General features: G+C 42.4%; 1 protein-coding gene across 4 annotated transcripts in view; it reads right to left on the bottom strand.

Annotated features, from left to right (window-relative positions):
• The window catches only part of LRP4 (LDL receptor related protein 4), a 154,183-nt gene that overhangs the window by 85,319 nt on the left and 50,823 nt on the right, over window positions 1-18,041 (bottom strand). The gene's annotated exons all lie outside the window — the stretch shown is intronic.

Genomic DNA, 18,041 nt, shown 5'->3' with positions numbered 1-18,041 from the left:
CAGCGATATGAAAAAGACTCACACATTATTTTAAAAGACTCACACAGTGAGAAGTGACATTGCAACCATCTACCATATGCTTAATTAGTACTATTATTTATATACCTCTTTTCAATAGAAAAATTCTCAAAGCAGTGTATATAGAAAAAATAATAATAGTAAGAAGACTGTCCCCTGAAGGGCTCACACACACCACACAATCAGAAAAGAGGAAGAAAACCCCTGATCTCCATTGTGTGTTAGATTCCCGAAATGCAATTGACTGGAAGCAATCATCAAAGCATCATTTGGGGGGGGGGAGACTATGGCATAGTACCATGGCCAAATATTTGAAGCAATGAAGCAAGTCTATATCCATCTCCTATTTCCAAATACCTCCATCTCTCCCCACCCACGGACATTATATTTGGTCAATTCCCATCCCAGAGTCCTTGGCAGATGTATGGGAGCTTCAATGAAGAAGGAAAGTTGGCATTAAAAATACAGAATTTAAAATCAAAACAAATGTCTAAAATAACCCTGCTCTAAAGCACCAGGAAGGGAGTATAGGGGAAATTCTTCATTAGGGGAGAACTGCCCAGACCAGAGGCTCTTTGTTTTTTCAGTAGATCAGCATGTGATAGTAGGGATGTGAATGAAACGGATTTTGCATTTTGTTTTGCGCACAAAACAAGACACAGATGGCTGAAACAGTGGTCGAACCAGTTGTTATATGGAAGTGTAGCAATTTGACCAGTTTTGTAAAATGTAAAAATACCATGATTTTAAAAAAAATAAATCTTTCATGTATCCTCTTTGTTTTGAGCCAGCCTTGTACCGTGGAACTGGCTCTGTGTGTGTTCACTATGCTAGGAGAGTTTACTGGAGTAGCCTGGGTCAGTATTCCTGATTAATAGGCAGGGTTACAACCAGGGCTGAGTGTACTTTGTAGAGATGTGCACGAAACAGATTGTGCATTCTGTTCCAAGCTCAAAATAAAATACAAAACGGCCAAAAGGTTCTAAGTGTTCTGGCCATAAGGAATAATGGGAAAACCTCAAATACCCCATTGTTCCCCATGGGAACACCAAAATGGGTTGGGTGGTGGGGCATGATGGGTGCTACCTACCACTCAACCCACAAAAGAAAAACAAAAAATCAACCTTTCCCCATAAACCCGATAGGATCCAATGGGGGCTTGGGGGGAAAGTAAAAAATTTATTTTTCTTTTGTAGGTTGGGTAGCAGTGTTCTCTCTAATTTTCCCCATCTTGTGCAGAATGAATTTTGTTCTGAGCAGCAGTATCAAGGCAGTATGTGCGCATATGTGTTCAGAATGGTGCCTTTCTGATTCAACCTCAGCGGGATCTAAAATTAACTGAGCGGACATTAAAAAAAACTTGTGAGTGCACACACGTGCACACCTTAGAAGGAACACTGGTAGGCAGCACGCATCATGCCCCGCCACTCAACCAACTTGGGTATCCCTAGGAGCTACCTATGGCTTACAATGAGGTGTTTTGGTTTCCCCATTGTTCCTTATGTCCGGAACAAGCTGCACTCGCAGAGTGCACACACACGTTTTGCATTGCAATTTGCAATGCATTTTGCAACCCTGCCTTGAAAAACATTGCAGAAGCACACAGTAAAAGGGAATCTCTCCCTCCCAACACAGAACACAAATTTCAAACACAGTATTGTTAATCTTTTTATTGTTGTTTTTACTGTCTTGTAAACCGCCCAGAGAACTTGCATTTTGGGCAGTATAAAAATACGTTAAATAAAATAAATAAATTGGCACAAATTGCTCTCTCACATACAATTATGACTCTTTATGTACGTTCCTAGCATTGCAACAGCTGCCACAGCAGCACCCTTGGTAGCAAGCATAGCCAGAAACTCAACTAGATCAACTTCAGCCACATTTTGACTGAGTACACCTTGCAATTCAGATTGCAGAGAAGACCTCCAGAGTAGTGAGTGAAGCACAAGTTAATCTCAAGCAGACATGGAACTTATCACAGCAACCACCAAGAAATATTACACACTCAGAGAGCACTGTCACTGTCCATTTCTGGCCAAACCACTATCTCACAAACAAAACAAACCACAACTCAAGAAAGGAAGGCATCCAAGTTCTACCTTTGTCAGTGAGAGCCAGCAAAGCCAGTTATAGCAGCAATAGCACAGCATATTATACTCAGTGCTGAGAACGCCACAAAATTAAACCTTCCTTCCTCCTCTCCTGACGTATTCTCTTCAGTAGAGGCACACTATACAGTCCCTCCTTTTGTGCTCCCACCCAGAGGCACCCTAACCCCCAGACCTTGGGAATCTGGCCCGCTCCTCTAAGGTCCAGGGGGCCTCCAAATGGCCGGGGGCTTCTGGCAGCCACCCCACCAAACCTCCACCGGTTTTTTAATTCTTACTGTGGCCGAGAGGTTGCTACGGGAGGGGGGGGCGGAGCAGTCCTTTTCCCCTCTTCCCCCGCAGCATTGGGGACTGGAACGATGCTGGGCCCGTCCGTTCAGGTCAGTGTCTTTTACCAACTGCAAGACATACCTGAGTCGTTGAGATCATCACAAACCTGTGACATTGCGGGCTTGCAACGATCTCTAAACTGAATAGGCGCGCCTCGCAGCTGGTGAAAGATGCTGGCCCGAGTGGATGGGCCCAGCATTGCTCCGGTGCCCCATTTGCTGCTGTGGGAGGGGAGAAGGACTACTCCGCTCCCCCACCGACAGCCACCCCTCATTTGCGGTAAGAATTTAAAAAAAAAACACAGCAAGGGTTTGGAGGGGGCGGGCCCACAAAGGAGGTTTTAGGGGGCCTCATGTGGTGGGGGCCTTACGGCTGGGTGGTCCAGGCACCCAAATTACCTAGGTGCACCCCTGCTCCTCCACTCCTTCCTCTCAGCTAATGGGGGTACAGTTGCCGATGAAAACACTTTATTTGTATAACAAGCCAACCAAGAAGCAAGGAGGTCACAAACCAATCAGAAGCTAGTTCCAGAAAACCAATCAGCAAGGGGGAAACAGGCCTCCCAAATGGCACTTGAAACATTTTGAACTGAAACGGGGTTGTTTTGTTCCAAGCTCAAAACAGGCTCTTTATTTAAAGGGTGTTTTGTTTTGAACTTGAAATACAGCCCATTTTGAGTTCAAACATTTCAACTTCAAAACATTTTACACACCCTTATGTGATACCACTGCCTCTAGGCATCATTTCCTTATGAGACATTTTATAAGTTGTGATGTTTGTAGTCACAAACTAACATAATATTTCTAGGCACAAGGAGCATGCCATTAGCTCTGCTGTACCAAACAGCTCAATGTTGTATGTCTTATAACTTTTTGTGACCTAATGAAACTTTATCAAGCATCATCCTCCCACTTCCAAACAGTAGATAAATTACAGGATATTGCACAGAAGTCCCATTCCCATATCAACAATGCATTTTGTTTTAATTCCTGTTTCACAAAGAAACAGCTTCATGCAAGCATGCCATTTATTAATATTTTCTTCTTCATTTTTTAAGATAGTATGTTTATAGATTTTTAACTATACTCATACTTGAACTAAGACCTATAATCAACATTTCCTTGAGAATATATAAAACACAGAAATGAGAAAGATGTTACATGTAGATTCAGTGAAGTTTAATTCCTTCGCAAGCAGGTTCTGCTTCTAAAAATAAGATGTGTGTGATAGACTAGCCAAGTGTTTCAGAAACCCAGGACAGGAACTATGCTTTAGAATATAACCCTCACTGTCTCATGTTCCAACCCTGGTCAGCTAAGGAGATCCGGAAATGAGTGGGAAGTCAAGGCAGATACCTATTAGACAATACAAGCCGTGATTAAAGAAAAAGGTAATACCTTTCTCATAATGGTGTCAGAATACTTCTGGTGCTCGTAGCTGGATGGCTGCAGACTGTACATCAGGAATAGCCATCATATCCCTTCTTTGAGTGTGCAACATTTCACTAACATCTTTGATCTTGGAAATTTTACTTATCTGTTGTCTAAGAATCCTATCACTTTCCTTAGAATACAGACAGAAGATATTTCCCAGCCCTCCATCCTATGTTTTGTTTTTCTCCCTCTTATTAATTCTCCAATGAATCCATCAATCAATTGTCATGACAGTACAATAACATTGCTTGCTCTTTTCTAGCACATCATTGGGCAGCCTTTCCTGGAGAGTTGCCTTATTCAGCATACTTAACAGCAAATCATTATTATACTTCCATGTATAGGTTAGTTAGGAGGAAGATGCTCTCTGACCTGAAGGATACCCTTTCCATGAATGAGCTCCTGTAGGAAAAAGTTGCAATTTCTTTGCTGGTCTTTCTTGAAGGAGACAGAGAACTGATCTGATCCTCAAGAAACAGTTTCCCACTGAAGGAAAGTACAGTTAATCCAGCCTTAATAGAGCGATTTGCTGGCCCATTGTTTAACAGAGAGCTCTTTGACAGAAACTGGGAAGGCCACATTGCACTAATATGTTCTGATGACAGAACAAACACCACTCAGCAATGCAGCCCACCAAGACTTGTCTATAGCAGAAGAGGCAGAACTAATTGCAACTGGGGGTCCTTTGGCCTCCAGAGATCCAACACCTGACTGAATACAAGCTACTTAACTATGTAATAGTACATTTGTAGACACAAGTGTTGAGAGCCATTGATTCTGCATTAAATTCCACAAGCACGTCTTGCAGGTAACGCAGTCTTGGTATCTCTCTCATATGATTGCACTACACTACATTCACAAGTACCCTAGAAATTCGATGCAAAGGCTTCACTTGTCTCCATAACAGCCCAACTGTGACATAATGGCAAACCACAGTTCAGCATGTGCACAAACCATGCCGAACCTACAACTTCCTTCCTTTGTTCATGTTACCATGGTTTGTAGTGATATGTACATACTATGGTGAACCTCAGGTTTGTGTGCCTGCCTTTCCTTTTTTGCAAATATACCTGAATCAAGTAAATGTGTAAAACAGGACATTTTAAATCCATTATTTCTGAAATACAAAACAAGACAGGCAAAGGGAAGGAAGATTGTAAACCTAGTTGAGCTCCCCTGCTTTGAAGTCAATGATACTCAAAGTTAAGCCTCCTCCAAACTCAGGCACTGTGCCATCAACGAAGTCTTACAATGCTATATTGATATACACACACACACTCTAAAGGCAAGACTCCTTTGAACTGTATAATAGAACAATTCTGGCTGCAGCTGAAACACCTTCCTCTTTACACCAAGAACCAGCTATAGCCATCAGTTGACTCCTCCTCACAATGAATCTATGCAACACACTCTTGTGGAATAAAGTGTTTTCCTTTTTCTTTTCTAAAAAATTATAGGAACATGTCAGGCAAACTTAGCAGGGCGTTTTTCACACAGCAGGCTTTAATGCGAGTGTGAAGTTGCAAAAAACAAACAAACAAACAAAAAAACCGATGCAAAAAGTTTTTTACCCTGGATATAAATCAGACTAGATTCTATCGTGCAATGAAAAACCCAAATCGTGTGTGAAGTGCTCGATAGCTCGCAGGGACTTCGGGGTAAATCTGGCTGATATGTGAATGCACACCCTCCATTCCAGAGGAGATGTGAGCTGTATGAAACATATCCAGGAGTGACTTACAAACACATGGGGGAAAAAATACAGCAAGACTACACAGATCAGATAAAGTTTGTGGCAGTAATCACACATAACAAGATTAAATCAAACCTGAGGGAAGTACTTTTCACAGTAAGGGAATGAAGCACAGAAAGCAACAGATCTCAAAGTGGAAAAACTGAATGAATTCCAGAAGATTCAGCTGAATATATGAATTCATTACTGGAAAGAGTTTTGAGGCCATCTCAGTACAGTCACTCAAAATAGCATCACTTCCATGTACTGCCAGGATGGAATATGTCCAACAGTATGAATTGGCACACGCGCTCGCACACCCGCACACACACACACTTCTCTTTTGGCTTGTATGGATTCACTTTTGGAATCCAAAGATCTATTCTTCGCAATCACAAGTAATAGACTAAGCTGAGTTTGTTGCACGAGTAGCACAAAATATATAACACTACAATGCAAAATGCAATGATGAAGTCAAGGGCTGCTCTTTCTTAAACATGTTCCATCAAAGGAAATACCATGTTGCGTCAATATTCTTGTTTTCAGATATCAATCAAATCAGTCCCATCCATTCCATGTCATTTACTGGCAGACATCCTGCTGACAAAACTGATGACAGTAAAGATGGAGCTTTCAATTTAGTCAATTCTCTCTCACAGTCCTGCTCTGTAATCTTGCAGATACTGCTGTTGTCTCCTCTGTCTTCCAGAAATCTTAGGCTTATCTTTGATTTCTCCCTTTTGTTCTCCTCTTGCATCCAGGCCAACACCAAGTGCTGCCACTTCCTCCTCTGCAACATCCATCCACAAACCACATTTTCCTTTCTAAATTTACTGCTAACATTCTAATTAATCTTCCAGTCACATCTTACCTAGACTACTGCAACCTCCATCCTTACTGGCGCCTTCACGCCCAATGTCTCTGCAGTTTTCCGCTAAATCAGAATGCTGATGCTAACTAATTTTCTCCCCCACTGCTGCAATCGTGTAACTTCTCCCCTTAAGTTTCTGCATTGACTCCCTACCATCTTCTGCATCAGCTTTTGTGCATTATATGTACAGCCTTCATTTTCCACGGGTTTGTTTTCCGTGGCTTTGCTTATTTGCATATCAAATCTCATTTTCTGCAGTATAGGGTTTCAGTTATTCACAGTTTTTGTGGGCACAATTTTTAGTTTCACTTTTAGCATGTGCCTTATATCAGCATGGTTTGAGGGAGGAGCTTTGAGGGTTGTTGAGGAGTTGATGGTGGAGGCTGGAGAGTGTGTCTTGGAGGAGTTTGGAGTTTCTTGTGCTTTGGATTTTCTTTTGGAGCTGCTACTTAAGGTAAAATCCCGGTCATGTTTGGGATTGCTCGTGTGTGTGTGTGTGCGTGTGTGTGCGCGCGCATGCATGCTTTGTAGATGATACAGCACTGTGTCTTATACGGTACAGGAGTGAGTCAGACCATTGGTCCATCTAGTTCAGTACTGTATTGTCTACACAGACTGGCAGCAGCTTCTCCAAGGTTCCAGGCAGGAGTCTCTCTCAGCCCCGCCTGGAGATGCTAGGCAGGGAATTGGAATCTTCTGCATGCAACCATGCAAGTGCTCTTCCCAGAGCAGCCTCATCCCCTAAGGGGAATATCTTACACTGCTCACGTGTAGTCTCCCATTCAAATGCAAACCAGGGTAGACCCTGCTTAGCAAATGAGACTAAGTTGGTTTTGGGAGTAATTACTGAAGCAGCTGGAGAGCTGGAACAGCCAAGGTACAGTGCTGTATTCCTCACCTATTTCTGCTCCCCCAATCGTTTCTGGATGATTTTTGGGACTCAGAAATTGTCTGAGGAACCTAACCCCCAGATTTCCATAGGCTCAAGTTTTTTCCAGTCACGGTAGTAGCTGGGAACCTAACCCACGCGTAAAATGAGGGCCTCCTGTAATGCCAACCACACTACTGCCACCAAATGTTTAATATTAGTAATTAGTCCAGTCATATTATTACTGTATATAAATTTGACATTACTGATGTATTGACTAATTATACATTACTTTTACAAAAATGTACTATTGATACCATGATTCAGAGTTTAATGTTATTAGAAATCTGTGTGACATAGTTGGTATCCTAAAGGGTATGACTTTAAGAAAGGAGCTTTAAAAAGTGGCCATGTGTAAATCACCTTTCATGCCTTGAAAAAAACTTGAAAACACTCATTTTAGTTGGTAACAACTCCACACATTATATTTTTAAGTGCTGAACTTTCTAAACACAGCTCAGGCATGAATCATGACTTTGAAGATATGGTACTGACTAATACCATGACTCTTAGTCAACCAAGCTAGCAGGGAGTAAGGTGACAGCTGGTCTTTTCCAATTCTGGTGGCCTGGCATTCCCTACGTTCAAGCAAAATTATGTTAATTATATGTAGCCACTGACCTTGAAATGCATTCCAGTGGCCTTCGCACTCTGTTCCTCTCTTTTCTGACCCAAAGCCACAGTAATCTGCCTCAGCTCTGATATTTTGATACTTCTTCCAAGGCACTGGCTTCAGTCCAGTCTCTTAAGACTGATCTATCATCACTACATATCTGCCCTAACTCACAGAGGTCAAGCTTCATCTGGTTGCTTAATTTGTTGTACATAGGATACAGAATTCCAGGTGATGAGGATATTGTACTTCCTGTTTTCATTTCCGTTTGCTATATGGATATGGCTTGTTGAAGTTAACATCACACAGTATCATATTGCGAGCTCTCTAAAAGGTCTTCAAGGACAGCACAACATGGCATTTGAAAGTTCACTTAGGAACTTTTGTCACAGGCAGTCAAGAATAATATTCTTTCACCCAGCCTTTTTGTGCAGTTAATCCCAAGCACACACCACTAAAATGGTATAGGATTTACCACTCACAGCACAACTCTATGCATGTTTGCTCAGAAGAACGTCTCAGTGAGTTCAAGGGACTTACTGCCAAGTACAAGTGCAAAGAATTGCAGCCCCAGGATCTCATTAGGAATCTCACACAACGAACTGCTTATCAAACTGAAAACTATGAAGGTATTTTCTTTCCCTTCTTTCAGTCAAATCAAACCATTCCTTGCCAATCTGTGGGTAGTAAGATAAAATGGGATAACTAAGTGCAACACACACAACAACAGTTGCATATAATCCACTATTTGATATGCAAATTGTCATCTTCATGTCCCTTAGAAGCCAGAATGTAGTTCTGACTAGACATCATTACATGCTTTCACTTTAGCACTGAACAAAATAATTATCCCTAACCTTAAATGTGGATATATTTCACTCCCTATCATGTAGAATACTTCTTATCACACCTCCTTGGGAAGAGAAATGCCCTGTCTGTTCCACAAAGAAGCCATCCCCCTTATTTTTTCCTTTTCCATCCCATTAGAGATAACCATTTATTTTCTGTTTACAAACAAAGTATTTCAAGATACAGGTCTTCCAGCAATTCAAACATTGTTTTAATAAAGCTTCTCATTGCCATCATCATTATTAAGGCATTATCACTGGGCAGCATTCAGGCTAAGTTAGTCAGACTAAATCCTACTGAAATTAATGAGATTCAAGATAGTCACAAATAACTGGTCTCATTTATCTCAATAATGCTTAGTCATGCCTAACTAGTCCGCATGTTGCCCATTATGATTAAGGGAGAAGGGGTAAATACATTAATTATGAGAACCGGAACACTGCAACAGACTAGCCTGGAGGAGGGCCACTAAAGCCCCACACCTCAACAACAAACCCTAGCCCCACCCCATGTAAAAGCACACACAAGGAAACACATGAACAAATCACTCTTTCTGAACTTTATTCTTCCCCAATCATTGAGATGATAGAGCAGTAAGGTAAAGTCACCCCCACAAATTCAGTGTGGATCAGTGACAGCCCACTGCCAGGCAACATTCATTTCAGGCCTTGTCTAGTAAGGAAATAATGTTGCCACCTGTGTCAGGAACCTATTCTTCCTTGGAATATCACACCTCCCCCTCTCTAGGTGTCCTGCATACCCCAGTGGAGGACCTGCCCCAAAGTTTGCAAATCACTGCCTTACCTCCAAGGGAGTGTTCCCTCTAACAGGGAAGGCAGGCGTGTTGGGTACTTCTGGTGATGTAGGGTCCGACGAGGGGATGGGGCGGCAGAGAGATGTTCTGCCACCCCAACAGACCCTTTGCTAATGGAGCGCCAGTGGAGGGAAAGTGGAGGGAGGTGTAAGTGCACTCTCCCCCACCATTAAAGTCAAATCCTTTCTGCCTTTGAACATCCCCTGTCCGGTCCCCTGCACATCCCTAGGGGTTTATCCAGTTCTCGCTCTAAGATACTAGCGAGCTTCAGTTCCCCTATGAGAGTTGTCTCTTTTTGAAGCTAATTCCTCTGTTTCTCATGCACACAACCTTTAAAAAACAGGGAAGGAGGGAGAGCACAGCTATTCAGTCCCCTGATGCTGTAAGGCTGCCCCACATCCAGATCGTCATCTGGATGTTGTGCAACTGCCTTGATATTGGGAGTCACAGAACTATGCTGCAAAGATTAAAATGTGGTAAGTTTTCAACTAATCTTCTGGACAAGTCTATTTTCTTGTTGTCTCTTCTATGCTCTATTTATTTATTTGATTTCTATACCGCCCTTCCAAAAATGGCTCAGAGTGGTATTCAGTTTTCTATTCTCTTGCTGGCTCAAGTTGCCTGTCCAGATGCCTCCACTTTCGCAGCATACTCGTCTTTTTTTTTTCTGGGGCGAAATAACCAAACCCATAACTATGGCTCTGAGAGAGGAGGCAGGACGATAGCAATGCAAGGAGCAACAAGTGGAGGCATATTCCACCCAACTACTTTGTAAGAAGTAAACTTGCTCCTGCCTCCCAGCGCTCTGGCCTATGGGGGGCAAAAGCACTGGGATGACTGGTGAGCCCCTGGCTGCCCTGTTACATTTTATTCCATTGAATACACAGCACCATCTGGATTAGGTTTTTTGCTATTTTGCATCACCATGTCCTCCCTTCCCAGAGAGCAAGGGCAGAGTATGCCCTGAGGTCACACACCACCACAATATTTCTGGATATAGGCCCAGAACAAAATTTTCTTCTGTGTTATAAGGAATAACCATATGCACTAGTGAAGCTGTAATTTCCAAGCACCAGAGGATAAGGAGAGGACAAGAGCACGCTCTCAAAGTGGCATTTTTGAGGGTCTGAGGTCTGCAGTCTCGTCCTTTTTGTTACAAACTTTTCTACTAAAGGGTCAGGAAAGGAGGCTACTTGGTCTATGAGGTTTTTTTCATGGTGGAGCATATGTCCTGTACATCTCTACTGGACCAAAGACTGGGAATCAAGCCATAGTGGCCTAGCTTTGCGAAAGGGGTTATTTAGGGAAGGTTGGCAGGGGGAGTGTGGCTTTGTGGCAAGAATGAAACAGAAACTTGTACTCTGCAATCCCAAGGCAGAATAACTTCAAAAGCAGAACCACAAGATAAATGCAGCTATCTTAGAGAAAGAAAGGCTCTATCAAGCTTTTTTAAAACACATAACCATATACACATAGTATTATGTTCCTCTCAGAGGATGAGCAAAATAGGGAGAATTATTAACTGCTCAGACTGAGCTGACTGTGGCAGAACTAGGCCAGGCCCATCAAATCAAGGGTACCACATGACCACAAAGTCATCGCAGAACCCCCACTGCTTACCAGAAAACTGGAAGAAATTAAGACTTGAAAGTAAAAGGAACCCTGACCAATGTATTTTTTGTGTGGGGGGGGAGTCAGTGACCATAAATCCACTTTATGGGTTCATGTGGGGCTAGCTCTTTCCAGTACTATTGCCAGAAGGAAAAACAAGAAGTTCAGTACTGAAGTTACTACAAATCAGCTATCTAAGCAGAGAAGACAGGCTCCTGTTCAGCCCACCCACATAGTGCCTGCTTTCTAGGTGTGGTGTTTGGGGTTAATCCATTCCTTGATCCAGGCCAGCTTTTGGATGGGGCTTTAGTTACTTGTATTCCAATCCTGGAGTAGAGGGTGGGGGCTAACAAACAGCCAGAAGCAAGAGCACAGAAAAGCAATCTGCACGTGCCTCTCTGTACATAATATCTATTTCATTAAGCTATTAATATTCCTGATTCCACTCCTCTGCCTTGCCCTTGCATACCCAACTCTTTCCCTTGGATTCCACACTAGGCAGCATATGAACTGTCATCCAGCAGTTCTCACTGCTCTTGGGTCCCAGACTCTCATGTATAATTTAGCAAGGACTTATTTCCTCAGCTTCCAAAAGCTGATGATAAAAAGCTTCCGCAGCCCTCATCCAAATCATGACTTTAAATCTAAGCAGCAGCAGGTACTGTTGTTAATTCCTATACCCATCTCAGCACTTATTTTAAGGGTTCCATCCCTGGCGTTGGAGGCTGTTAATCAAGTTTCCCTTACAAAAGCCCAAACAGGCGAGAATGGCTATACAGAAGGAGTGGGGGGGGGGGCGGCTCACCTTAGCATTTACAAATCGGTACCAGATACCAACACAGTTTTATATCATGCTTAATTACTTCAGAGGCAATATAACATCCACTGAGAAGTGGATTTATATATTTGCTGATATTATATTTCCTACCTCTTGAATTCATGTGGAGAGTCCATCTCTGCTGTGGGACAGAGATGGATAATGAAGCCTGGTCATTCATATGGCATAAGATCATTTTTCTCTCCATCCCACCCTCACCAATTAACTCTGCCACTAAACACATCATTAAGCAAACCCTATGGAAACCAGTTCAGTGTCACACTTATGTGTTAGGATTTCCACACCTCAACTCAGGAAATCAAAATAAAGCCTCCTGCTCCACTTCAGCAATCAAAGTGTGGTCTGCTTTCCCCTGCTCGGCCTCTGACCTAAATGAAGTGCAACCAGCATCCTGTGTTGCCGGAAAACAAAGCCCAGTTAGGCTCCAGAGACATTGATGCAGGTCCCAATCTCCTGTACTAGCTTTTAGCTTACTAGAAGGCTAACTTTAAAAAGGAAAGGCCAGCTCCAAAGCAATTGTTGACACACTGGAATTAGATTGCTCTTCCATGAAGAGGCTGCCCAGTTGAGTGGCACAATTCCAAAACTTAAATGCTACTGTTACTCAGAGTTCTGAATTAGTTTTGGATTTCAGGAGTTTGCATTGATCCAGAGCCAAAGGAAACTGGAGGGAAATTTGTTAAATGTTGACAGAGCTACAGAAGGGGAGCTTCAGCAATGCTACCAAGAAACACCGGATGATTTTTTTAAACACAAAAAATAAAACCCAGAGGATTTGAAGAGAAGGAAACCCCAATGGAAGTGTTATTTCTATCCAGAGACAATTCTAACAGATCCACAAGTCAGTCACATCTGGCCAAAATATGTAAGCTTCTCCTGAAGATCTGTGTGTGCATTTGTTCTCTCTCTCTCGCTCTCTTGCTCTCACACACCTCTTATTCAGTACCCAGAATATTTTTTCTTCCAGAGAAAGAGAAGATTGAGTGCCTTTAGCCTCTCACAACATTAAAAAATGCTATATTCCTCCCCCCAGCTATGATTTATATAATTTAGACATTATATAATTTATATAATGTGTACGGGGTTAGGGTGATTATTGGCAATTGCCCCTTCCCTCTGTAGTCACCTATGCCTACCAAATATATGTCCCGGGTGTTGGGGAACCATTATGGGCATATGTTTGGGAGGCACAGGCGGATGGCAGAAGGAATGAAGGAAGGGATTGTATGCATGAAAGTGGTCCCCACACACAAAACGTGGGTCACGCACACAGTCATGCATGCAGGACAGGGTCTTCTCGGTCATTGCCCCCAGGCTTTGGAATGTTCTCCCAATAAGCACCCACTCCTCAGTCTCCATTACAGCTTTTAGAAGGCATGTAAAACACAGATTTCTACCAATGTTCCCTCTAACAGGGATTCCAAGATGTTCTTCACTACAACTCCCACAATCCCCGCCAAAGGCCACTGCAGCTGAGGATGCTCGGAGTTGTAGTGAACAACATCTGGGAATCCCTGTTACAGGGAACACTGCTTTCTACCCAGGCTTTTATAGAAGAATGCTGTTTTTAGTTGCTGCTGCTCTGTATGTTATTTTTGACCTTTTAATCTGTACTTTTAATATTTAAATTTAATATTTGTATTGTTTTAATTGTTTAATAGATTTGTATGGTTTTTAATTGTATAAACTACCTCGGGGTTGTTTTTAATGAAAGCAGATATACAAACCCAGCAAGAACAAAAAAACTTCGTTTGTATGTAAGCAGTGATGTAGCTGCACATTCAGAAGTGCAGGTGCTCTCCATGACAGCCCCCAATAGCCAGAGAAGTCAAGAAGTACCGGTGCTCCATCCCTGTGCAGCCCACCCCCACGCCCCTACTACACCCCTGAATGTAAGCCACCACTTCTCCAAAATAAGTATATTTGCCCAACTTACACAGGGCACAGAATTCAGCACTTCTTGACACAGACTTTGGGTCACCTTGGTGCAGAATTCTCTTTGTGTATGAATAAACACAAAGTACACTCAGCCCTGATTACAAACCTACCTACTAACCAGGAGTATTAACTCTGGCTACTCTAGTAAACTCTCCTATCCTTGAACCAGCATAGTGAACACACACAGAGCCAGTTCCAAGGTACAAGGCTAGCTCAAAACAAAGAGGATACATGAAAGATGTATTTTTAAAAATTTATGGTATTTTTCACATTTTACAAAACTGGTCAATTTGCCACATATCCACATAACTAGGATCCTTGTGCAGGACACCCCTGCTCTTTCATTCCTGCTCACCTGCTGCTATGCACATTGTTCCAGCAGGACCAAAAGGAACCTTACAAAATTCTCACAAGAGAGCCTCTCAGGCACACTTATTTTTCAGTGCTTCACTGTGTCACAGGTTTCGCCCTGTATAAGTCCAACACAATGGCTTGACTGCAGATTTTGCAATACAGTATGCGACTTCAGAAGCAAAAACCAGAGGCAGTCAGGTGATGTGCAAAAATAACAGAGTGCACCCCCACACTTAGAAATGTGTGTGGAAGAATATGATCAGTTGCACACACATCCATCTGACCATTTTCTGAAGGGGTTGGGAGGGCTACCACCAACTTCAAAATCACTAGCAGGTAATAATCAAATCATCATGCAGCATTTTTCTGTAGCTCACAAACATTCCCTCCTTTTCCTTGTGTCTAATTGCAAGTTATAAGAAAGGCAAATCATGGCAGATCCATGCATTAAAAATATAGTCCATACTTATTCATTTGTACATCTCATTGCTCAAATCATATTTAGTATTTCTGTACTGCTTCTCCAAGTGCTTAAAGTTCTTCATATACTGCAACCTGGATTCTACTTGCAAAAGCTTGGAAGCAAATTCAGGTTCCGCCAGGTAAAATATGGGCGGGAAGGATTTAGTTGATAGGTATTTTTTCTTCTCAGAACTTGACACAGTTTCTTAATTCTTGGAATAAGGTTATGCCCAGGGAAACAGAAGCAGAATCTCTTACTACGGATTTTATAGGTGTTTTCAGATGGACATTTTGCTTTGGCTACAATGTCTTTTTTCATATTATGTATTTAATATTCTGTATTGGCTTTTGTAGAATCTTATGTGTACTTAATTACTACTTTGAAAGAAATCTAAAAAAAGCTCTTCATGTATTTTAGCTTAAATAATCCTTTCAACAATCTTCTAAAGTAGCCCAATATTATTATCCCCATCTTTAAAATCGGTGGAGGCAAAGGTTTCAGGAAACAGTTGCTTGTCTAAGACCACCCAGTAAGTTAAACCAAGGGCTTCAGCTCATAACTCGTGTTTTTAATTTCTGTACTTTATAGGCATTATCAACTCACTTTAATATTTAGGAGGGGCCTTCAGTGAATGGTACTCTGTTTTAATGCAACCCTTTTACTCAAGGTGGTATGGTCCCCCCTTTCAAGGGGCACTATTGCTACAGGTCAGGGTCTCCTCTTTCTCGAGACCCGACCTCAACATTGAACCCTTAGTGATGAATTCTGCAGGGATTTCTTTTCAGGAAATATCAAGAGCAAATGAACCACCTGTTCCAATATATTGTCCAAGATTTTCAAAAGTTCTGCATTCCATGATGGGCTCAGTTGGTTACACAAGAGAAGTATACATCTAAAAGCACTGCTTGAACATTTACTCCTTTGCTTGCAAATAAAGGAGGCTGACTGATAGACAATTGCTACCAATATAGCTACCTAATGGGGAACAATCAGCACTGCTGTTTCTAGCTGAGACAAGCAACCACATCACCCACCTCAAAAGCATGCGTCTGTCCCCACAATTTCCCACCCTCCCCAAATGTGTACTGGACACTGAACAAACCCCTTAAGAATGTTCCCAAAGGCCCACAAAGGACCTTTGTTCTCTTTCCAATTGTGTCCTGCTCTTTTCACCTCTCCACGGAAACATTTCCAAGCCAGTGGGCACACACGTGTGGGGGGTGTCCCTTGCAAGGCTTCACGAAGAGCAAAATGGCTGGAGGTCTCTCTTCAGAGCATTTTTAGGATTCCATCCTTTACCACATTCCTCTTACCACCCATCTTTCCATTTGGAAAGCATGACCATTCTGGGGATGGTGGGAGAAATGAGACTTGCCTTCCCTGATCCTTTTTCACAGCATAGATTCTTTTCACAAGGCCCCAAGCAGCTTGTGTGAAATCATCAGCTGCACCCCTCACCAGCACAAACAAGCTAAAGAACAACATATTAGACAAGTGATGGAGGGAGCAGAGGGCATGGATCAGACAGTCTCCAGACACAGAAGCAGTTCACTAACAAGCTGCTCAGACAGAACAGAAGGACAAATGCGACAAACAGGAAAGACGTGGACAAGCAAGCCCCAGAACGTTATTCTAGCTGTCCATCATTTTTCTTATTCGACTCAAGATTCAAACAGTGAAAACCAGTCAAGCATGAATATATTAAAATGCCTAAAACCAGACCCAATCTCATTACTTGGAGAGTGAAGTCTGATGATCCAGACCCCAATTCAAAGTTGGCAAATAACTATGCCAAGCAGCCTTTCAGCCCCATATTTTTATTTTCATCTGATGAAAGCAAGTCTCATTCTATTTTATAAAAGGAAGCTTATATGTACAAATATTCTCACCCAGCGGTCCCTGTACAAAGCCCTCAAATGATACCTCCAGTACTGGAGTTCCCATCAATGAACCAGGTGAACTCCTCCTTGATACTTGCACTGGCTCCCAAGAACGTTTTTCCAGTTCCTCCTAAGAACTGTCTTGTTGGATCAAACCAAGGTCACTCTAGCCCAGCATTCTGTTTCCAACGGCTGCCAAGCCAACCAGATCTTTCTAGGTGTGCACACAAACAGGGCACAGTATTGGCGGCTTTCCCTGTGGTTTACCCATAGCACCTGCTATTCAGAGATATAATGCTTCTGCACATGGATATTACATTGAATTCCCATGGCCAATAGCTGTTAGTGTAGACTTACCATCCATATTTTATCCTATACCTATGCCTATGCATCACAGAACCACACTGAAGAAGGAACAATGGGCACAGCATTCAGCATTGCTATAGGAATATGGTCTCATTCTGCACAGCAGTTACCAAGGAGGTTGATTGGTAGCAATTGTTGGCCTTTGAGTGATCCAACATGGCCTTTATTTCATGAGCTAGCTGCCTAAGTTTCTCATCTGAGATACTTGACCATTGGGGTTCTTCTCAAACTATCCAATAAAACAACAGACCTTTGCTCCTGAATATCCAAGATCTGCTTACACATTTGAACATGAGTACTTGTATGCTGCACATGACAGCAGCAAATCCCACAGTCTGCAAGGGGTTAAGGCCTGGTTATTATTGCATGCTAGAAGCCCAACAGCTTTACATCTACAATGATCTACATGGGTCTCAGATTCTCTCTTTAATCAGGTCTCATTGCAGTTAATCAGTGAGCTACTTTAAAAAAACGAACTAAATGGACAGAAATCTATTCAGCCCAACTCAATCTGGCCAGCCAAGTCTCATGACCAGCTGGAATGCCCCTTTCCTTGCCTGCCCAGCAGGAAGCCCCAAAATGGCGTGTGAACATTTCCCTCTGCCCCTGCTGCAGCATTAAAATGAACAATAGTCTCTGCCAGTGTCATTCATCTCCTCCTGATGCCAGACTGTTTTGTTCTTTCTTGCCCCTTCCACCTTATGGTGAGGGATTTTTTTTAGAAGCCCAGTAATTTGGCAGCAATTTTAAAAAATCATATTTATTTTTCTGCAAGTTTCATTAATTATCAGTTTTATTATAAAAGAGCTGAGAGTAAAAAGGCAAGAACAGACCTCATTCCTCTGCACAGCACAGAGCAGGCAGAAACCCCTCGAGTTCTCAGGCCCCAGCT

The sequence above is a fragment of the Hemicordylus capensis genome, chromosome 1 (assembly GCF_027244095.1).
Source record: "Hemicordylus capensis ecotype Gifberg chromosome 1, rHemCap1.1.pri, whole genome shotgun sequence".
NCBI classification, from domain to species: Eukaryota; Metazoa; Chordata; class Lepidosauria; order Squamata; family Cordylidae; genus Hemicordylus; species Hemicordylus capensis.
This window is presented reverse-complemented; position numbering and strand designations above follow the sequence as displayed.